The following is a 7,383-nucleotide window of genomic DNA, read 5'->3' as shown; positions in this document are numbered from 1 at the left end:
AACTGTGGAAGGCTCCTTAGCTCAGGCAGTGGGATTGGAGACAAGAATGGGTTTATGGACTTCACAGAGTATAAAACAAACAATTCCAATACACCCAAACACATTCTTTCATAAAAGAAACTAAAGTAACAAATTCTGACCCCATGATGAGACCCCAGATAAATTTTAGGGGTCACCAGTGGTGAAAGGAACTGGCAACAAGTCAGGTGGCCAAGACTGAGCCTGAGAAGGCCACTGAGCAGTTTTCTGGACTTCCTGAAAACTCCATGTTCCTATAAAATATGAGAAAAAACAAGAGCTGCCTGTGAGCTCTTGACTATCGCAGGATCACACCCAGTTTGGGCTAGAAAGACCCCCATGAGGGATCCACCACAGCGAAACCCGTTTAACTGCCCTTTACTGAGCCTCTCTGTGCTCCAGGCGCTGCCCCATCCCTCCCACCAGACCTGATGGGAAGCGGGTTAAGGTCGTTTCATGTTGACCATGTGTCCACCGGCTACGCAGACCAACGGCAAGTTGGCACACCAGGTCAGGCGCCTGCATGGGTGCCCAAAAGTCTCAAGATCTGACCTTGGAGAGACCAGGTCCAGGAGGCTGCTGGGAAGTCTCCATTACACTGGCCTCAGTCGAGTCACAGGAATGCAGGCTCTGCCATGCCCAGGAGCCTGAGATGCAACTTCAAGGACAACCAGAGCCAGAACACTTGGCCTCACATAGAAGGTGCCTCCTAACCACCACAATTAACGTAGCACCAGCACACAGAGATTAGGTGAGAGTGGGCTCTGGTGCAAAGGTAACAGTTCTGGGGACCTGTAAGCCAGACACTGACCAAAGGTGGATGCGGCCTGTTGGATAAGGGCAGCGGGAAAAGCTGGAGGGAAAGGCCACAAGGTTAAGGGCAGGTAGTAAAACCAGGTGAGTGAGACCTGGTGGGTGAAGCTAGATGGATAGAACACCAGGTTAAGATGACGTGGTTAAAGCAAAGTGGACAAGGTCAGGAGAGTAAGACTGGGTGAGTATGACTAAGGGGCAGATAAGGCTAAGTAGGAACTCTAGGTTAAGGCAACGTGGTTGGCCAAAAGCTAATGCCAGGTAAGGCCAAATCACTAAGACCAAGAGATCAAAACCAGGTGGATAATACCAGGTGGGTAAGCACAGTAGGTAAGACCACGAGGTTAAGTAAGACCAGGTGAGTAACACCAGGTGGTTAATAGAAATAGGCTGGTAAGGCAAGGAGGTTAAGGCCTGGTGAGTAAGAACAGGTAGGTAAGACCAGGGGGACAAGGTCAGGAAGCTATGGCCAGATCAGTAAAACCAGAAGGTTAAGGCCACTAGTTGGGTAAGGACCAGCAGGTACAAACAGAAGTGGAAAGCTAAGTCTGAAGGCCAGATGTAAAGGTCAAGTGTGTAAAGTATGATGAATAAGACCAGGTAAGTAAACTAGGAGGATAATGTAAGTCGGTGAAACCATGCGAATATGGCCAGTAGGGAAAGCCCGATCTATGAAGTGAGACTCAGAGATCACACTTTAGAGCCAGAGGGCTGGGCTCAGATTTTAGTTTCATCCTTTCCTAGATGACTACTTGAGCAAGTAGAGTAGCTTCTCAGAGGTTCTTTGTCCATCACATAGTGATAGGCCGGGTGCCGTGGCTTATACCTGTAATCTCGTGCTTTGGGAGGCCAAGGTCAGCAGATCATTCGAGCCCAAAAGTTTGAGACCAACCTGAGCAACATAGCAAAACTCCATCTCTAACAACAACCACCACCCCATAGTGATAATGTGTCCAGAATTGGTGGGTTCTTGGCCTCGCTGACTTGAAGAATGAAGCTGCAGACCCTCGCGGTGAGTGTTACACTTCTTAAAGATGGTGTGTCCGTAGATTGTTCCTTCAGATGTTCAGATGTGTCTGCAGTTTTTTTTACTTCTGGTGGGTTCGTGGTCTCGCTGACTTCAGGAGTGAAGCTGCAGGCCTTAGCGGTGAGAGTTACAGCTCTTAAAGCCGGCGCATCTGGAGTTGTTCATTCCTCCCGGTGGGTTCGTGGTCTCGTTGGCTTCAGGAGTGAAGCTACAGACTTTTGCGATGATTGTTACAGCTCATAAAGGTAGCATGGACCCAAAGAATGACCAGCAGCAAAATGTATTGTGAAAAGAGAAAGAACAAACCTTGCACAACATAGAAGGTGACGCAACCGGGTTGCGTCGCCTGGCTGGGACAGCCTGCTTTTATTCCCTTATCTGACCCCACCCACATCCTGCTGATTGGTCCATTTTGCAGAGAGCTGATTGGTCTATTTTACAGAGAGCTATTTGGCCCATTTTGACAGAGTGCTGACTGGTGCCTTTACAATCCCTGAGCTAGACCCAGAGCGCTAGACAGAAAAGTTCTCCAAGTCCCCACTAGGTTAGTTAGATACAGAGTACTGATTGGTGTATTTACAAACCTTGAGCTAGACACAGGGTGCTGATTGGCGTATTTACAATCCCTTAGCTAGACATAAAGGTTCTCCAACTCCCTACTAGACTCTGGAGCCTAGCTGGCTTCACCTAGTGGATCCCGCACCGGGGCTGCAAGTGGAGCTGCCTGCCAGTCCCGCACCATGCACCCGCACTCTTCAGCCCCTGGGCAGTCGATCAGACTGGGTGCCAGCGCAGGGGGCAGCAATCCTCAGGGAGGCTCAGGCATGGTGGGCTGCAGGTCGGGAGCCCTGCCCTGCTGGGAGGCAGCTGAGGCCCAGCAAGAATTCAAGCACAGAGCTGGCAGGCCAGACTGCTGGGCGACGCAGTGCACCCTCTGCAGCTGCTGGCCTGGGTGCTAAGCCCCTCACTGCCCAGGGCCAGCAGCGGCTGCCGGCCACTCCGAGTGCAGGGCCTGCCAAGACTGCGCCCACCTGGAACTCATGCTGGCCTGCAAGCGCCCCGCACAGCCCCGGTTCTTGCCCACACCTCCCTCTGGGCCTTGCCCAGCTCAGAGAGAGGCTCCCACAGTGCCCTGGCGGGCTGCAGGGCTCCTCAAGCACCGCCAGAGTGGATGCCGAGGCCGAGCAGGCACTAAGTGTGAGGGCTGCTAGCATGTTGTCACCTCTCAATAAGAGGGTTTGTTAGGGAAATATGTTATTTAATTAGGAGAGGCCGTTAAACCACTAGCTTAGTTCTGTAAATGCTGAGTCAATTCCAGATCGGAGAATGATTTAGGCAAAGATGGTGAGGAGATTAGAAAGCTCTTAGGCAATGGTTGTCGATGGTAAGTAAGCTCATGTCCCAGTTTGAAACATGAAGCACTGTGAAACTATGAGAGGGCAGAAAAATAAGACTTCGGAAAAATGGAGGTGAGGGGCTGGAAGCCTCAATGAAGTAGTAAAACAGGGTCTGGAAGGCGGGGCTGGTAGCAAAAGAAAAGAAGATGTGTGATTCCAGATGAGGATTCCCAAGGCTGAAGTTTCAGTTACCACTCAAGCAATCTAACCCTTCTAATTGTCATCATTTTATATCTTGATATTGTATATTATGAATTAATACAACTTTTTAATTTAAACAGTTTTCTTAAAGGAAACTGATATTAATGATTCCCTTTTAAAATTATGAAGTTTGCCAGGTGCAGTGGCTCACACCTGTAATCCTAGCACATTGGGAGACAGAGGCAGCAGGATGGCTTCACACCAAGATTCAGGAATAGCCTGGGCCCCCTAGCAAGACCTCCATCTCTACAAAAAATACAAATTAGCCTGGTGTGGTGGTGTGTGCCTGTAGCCAGCTACTTGGAAGGCTGAGGCAGGAGGATCTCTTGGGCCCAGGAGTTTAAGGCTGCAGTGAGCTATGATTGCACCACTGCACTCCAGCCTGGGCAACAGAGTGAGACCATGTCTCAAAAACTAACAACATAAAATAGTTATACTGAAGTGTATCCAGAGAAACCAGTGGAATTTAAATTACTTTTGGTTGAAATGGATTCTGAGGAAATTATATGGACAGAAAACTGAGATAATGTAAGTTGTATCTTGAATAAGAACTCCGATTTTGGCTGGGCATGGTCACTTACACCTGTAATCTCAGAACTTTGGGAGGCTGAGGCGGGAGGATCACTTGAGCCCAGGGGTTCAAGGCCAGCCTGGGCAACATAGAGAGACCCCCATCTCTAAAAAATTTTTTAAATAAATAAATAAACTCTGATTTGTGGGGTGGGGTGGGGTGGGTAGAGCTGGGGACAGAGGAGTAAAAAACATAATTGTTCCATCACTCTAACATTTAAAGATTTGACTAAGCAAAACAAAAGCCCCAGCTGCTGGAGCAGAGGTGCCAGCTCTGGTTCCACAGGCACCCACAGCTTGAATCCCTGGTGGTCAGTGGGGTGCACAGCTAGTGTGGGAACACTTCAAATAGTCAGTGTGCTCAGCCAGGAGTGGAACCGGTTTGGTTTGTCTGTTTTAGCAATACAGAAGCTTGATTGATTTGATTTCTGCATCCTTTACATTTTGGATCATATTTCACGTCTTTCCCAGTAAGTAACACACACAGCCCAGTGGTGGTTATCATATCATTCTGAAAAGCATCACAAGGGGCTAAGCAGCTGGACATCAAAGGAGTTTTAACCCACTCTTCTCTTTCTTCTGTCCTACAGATTTGTTTGTTTGTTTTTTTGTTTTTTGGAGATGTAGTCTTGCTCTGTCACCCAGGCTGGAGTACAGTGGTGTGATCTTGACTCACTGCAACTTCCGTCTCCTGGGTTCAAGCAATTCTCCTGCCTTAACCTCCTGAGTAGCTGGGACTACAGGCATGTGCCACCACGCCCGGCTAATTTCTTGTATTTTAGTAGAGATGGAGTTTCACCATGTTGCCTAGGCTGGTCTTGAACTCCTGAGCTCAGGCAATCTGCCCACCTCGGCCTCCCAAAGTGTTAGGATTTCTGCATCCTTTACATTTTGAGCCACTGAGCCCAGCCCCCCCCCCGCCCCCCCCCCCCGCTTTTTTTTTGTTTTTTTTTGTTTGTTTGTTTGTTTTGTTTTGAGACTCTGTCGCCCAGGCTGGAGTACAGTGGCACAATCTTAGTTGACTGCAACCTCCACCTCCCAGGTTCAAGCGATTCTTATGCCTCAGCTTCTCAAGTAGCTGGGATTACTGGCTCGCGCCCCAACTCCCAGCTAATTTTTGTATTTGTAGTAGAGATGGGGTTTCACCATGCTGGCCAGGCTGGTGTCGAACTCCTGGCCTCAAGTGATCCACCCACCTCAGCCTCCTAAGTTCTGGGATTACAGATATGAGCCACCGTGCCCAGCCTCTGTCCTCCAGAATTTTTATTTTGCTGCATAAATGTAATGATATCAGGGGTCTGTTAGGTATTCCATACCTCTAGTTACCCGAATAACTTTTGAATCATTTTTTAACTTGTTTCCGTGGTATTCATCAGGTTATATGTGGACAGATGATCTGGTAAGTACTGATAATGATGCAGAAGGAGTGCTCTGCACCAGTCATCCATTGATGACTGTTTTCCAAGACACAGAATTATGATCATTACAGATCATTATTTCCCATCGTGTCTTTATCTTTCAAAAGGAAATGGTTTTTGATTCTCAGTTGTTTTGGAATTCAACCTTTCCTATGGATGTGACTGATTTTTGCTCTCGATATTTTACTCTTCAATTAGCCACTTTAAAACAGGCTTGTAATTCCAGCACTTTGTGAGGCTGAGGCAGATCACCTGAGGTCAGGAGTTTGAAACCAGCCTGGCCAACATGGAGAAACCCCGTCTCTAATAAAAATACAAAATTAGCTGGGCATGGTGGTGCATGCCTGTAATCCCAGCTACTTGGGAGGCTAAGGCATGAGAATCACTTGAACACGGGGGTGTGGAAGTTGCAGTGAGCCAAGATGGTACCACTGCACTCCAGCCTGGGCAACAAGAGCAAAACTCTATCTCAAAAACAAAACAAACAACACCCTCCCCACCCCCCCAAAAAAAACCAGGCCTATTTATTCGAGCTAAAATTTCAGATCCATAAAAAGTCCTAGTTGGGACATTGTGTTATTTTTATTTTTATTTTTATTTTTGAGATGGAGTCTCACTCTGTTGCCAGGCTGTAGTGCAGTGGCGTGATCTCGGTTCACTGCAACCTCCCCCTTCAGGGTTCAAGTGATTCTCCTGCCTCAGCCTCCCGAGTAGCTGAGACTACAGGCGCCTGCTACCACACCCAGCTAATTATTGTATTTTTAGTAGAGATGGGGTTTCACCACGTTGGCCAGGATAGTCTCGATCTCTTAACCTCATGATCCACCTGCTTCAGCCTCCCAAAGTGCTGGGATTACAGGCGTAAGACACTGCGCCTGGCCTTAGAATCTTCTTTAATAATTATCAGCACTGTGAGATGTTTCTGGTCTCCACTCTTTTTTCAGGCCTACACCAATGGCTAATTGAGGCCATGCATCACTATTAAGGTGTCTTCACCAAAAGGAACCATGGAAGTTCTGCATGAAACATAGAAACCAGTTAGAAAAGGAGCTAAATTTCAAACAGAGAATGTGGTGTTCAATCACAGAGAAGTGTCCAGAAGGAACTCCTGAAGTACTGTTTTCCAAAGTACAGAATGATATAGAAAATTGTTTTAGGTGGAATTCCTGAAGATAAATTTTTAAATGTTTCTTTTTTGACTTCCTTTTCATATGGCAAATGATACCAATGTTCCATTTTTATTAGTTATGAATTTGAAGAAATATTGAGGAAATCACATTTCACCTGGCATATGAGTATGGGAAAAATCATGATAATAGAAGGCAAATGACTTAAGTTTGGGAAACATTTGACTGAGAAGATATATTGGAAAGCAAGTTAAAATCCCAAACTCAGCCACATGCAGTGGCTTACCCTTGTAATCCCAGCACTTTGGAAAGCTGAGGCAGGAGGATTGTTTGAGCCCAGGAGTTCAAGACCAGCGTGGGCAACACAGGGAGACCTCTGTCTATACAAAAATAAATAAATACTAATTAATTAGCCAGGCATAGTGGCACACACTTGTGGTCCCAGCCACGCGGGAACTTCAGCCCAGGAGTTCAAGGCTGCAGTGAGCCATGACCATGCCACTGCACTCCAGCCTGGGCAACAGAGTGAGTACCTGTCCCTTAAGAGAAAAAAAGATAGATTCAAAATCTGATAACAGTAGGTTTGGGGATGGCCCTGAGGTCTTGGGCTTTTCTTTTCTCTTTTCTTTCTTTCTTTTTCTTTGTGGAGAGTCTTGCTCTGTCGCCAGGCTGGAATGCAACGGCGCAATCTCAGCTCACTGCAACGTCTGCCTCCCAGGTTCAAGCGATTCTCCTGCCTCAGGCTCCCGAGTAGCTGGGATTACAGGCACCTGCCACCACACCCAGTTAATTTTTTTTTTTTTTTTTTTTTT

At 47.2% G+C, this 7,383-nt stretch overlaps 1 long non-coding RNA gene across 1 annotated transcript; it reads left to right on the top strand.

Moving 5' to 3' along the window:
* Positions 1–487: 487 nt before the first annotated feature.
* Positions 488–6,640, top strand: LOC113225073. The gene is made up of 2 exons (XR_003309695.1): positions 488–769; positions 6,389–6,640. It is a non-coding gene; the product is annotated as an uncharacterized LOC113225073 (long non-coding RNA).
* The last annotated feature ends 743 nt before the right edge of the window (positions 6,641–7,383 follow it).

This window comes from Piliocolobus tephrosceles, chromosome 2, assembly GCF_002776525.5.
Source record: "Piliocolobus tephrosceles isolate RC106 chromosome 2, ASM277652v3, whole genome shotgun sequence".
NCBI classification, from domain to species: domain Eukaryota; kingdom Metazoa; phylum Chordata; class Mammalia; order Primates; family Cercopithecidae; genus Piliocolobus; species Piliocolobus tephrosceles.
Note: the sequence above shows the minus strand (reverse complement) of the source record. Positions and strands in the feature narration are given on the sequence as shown.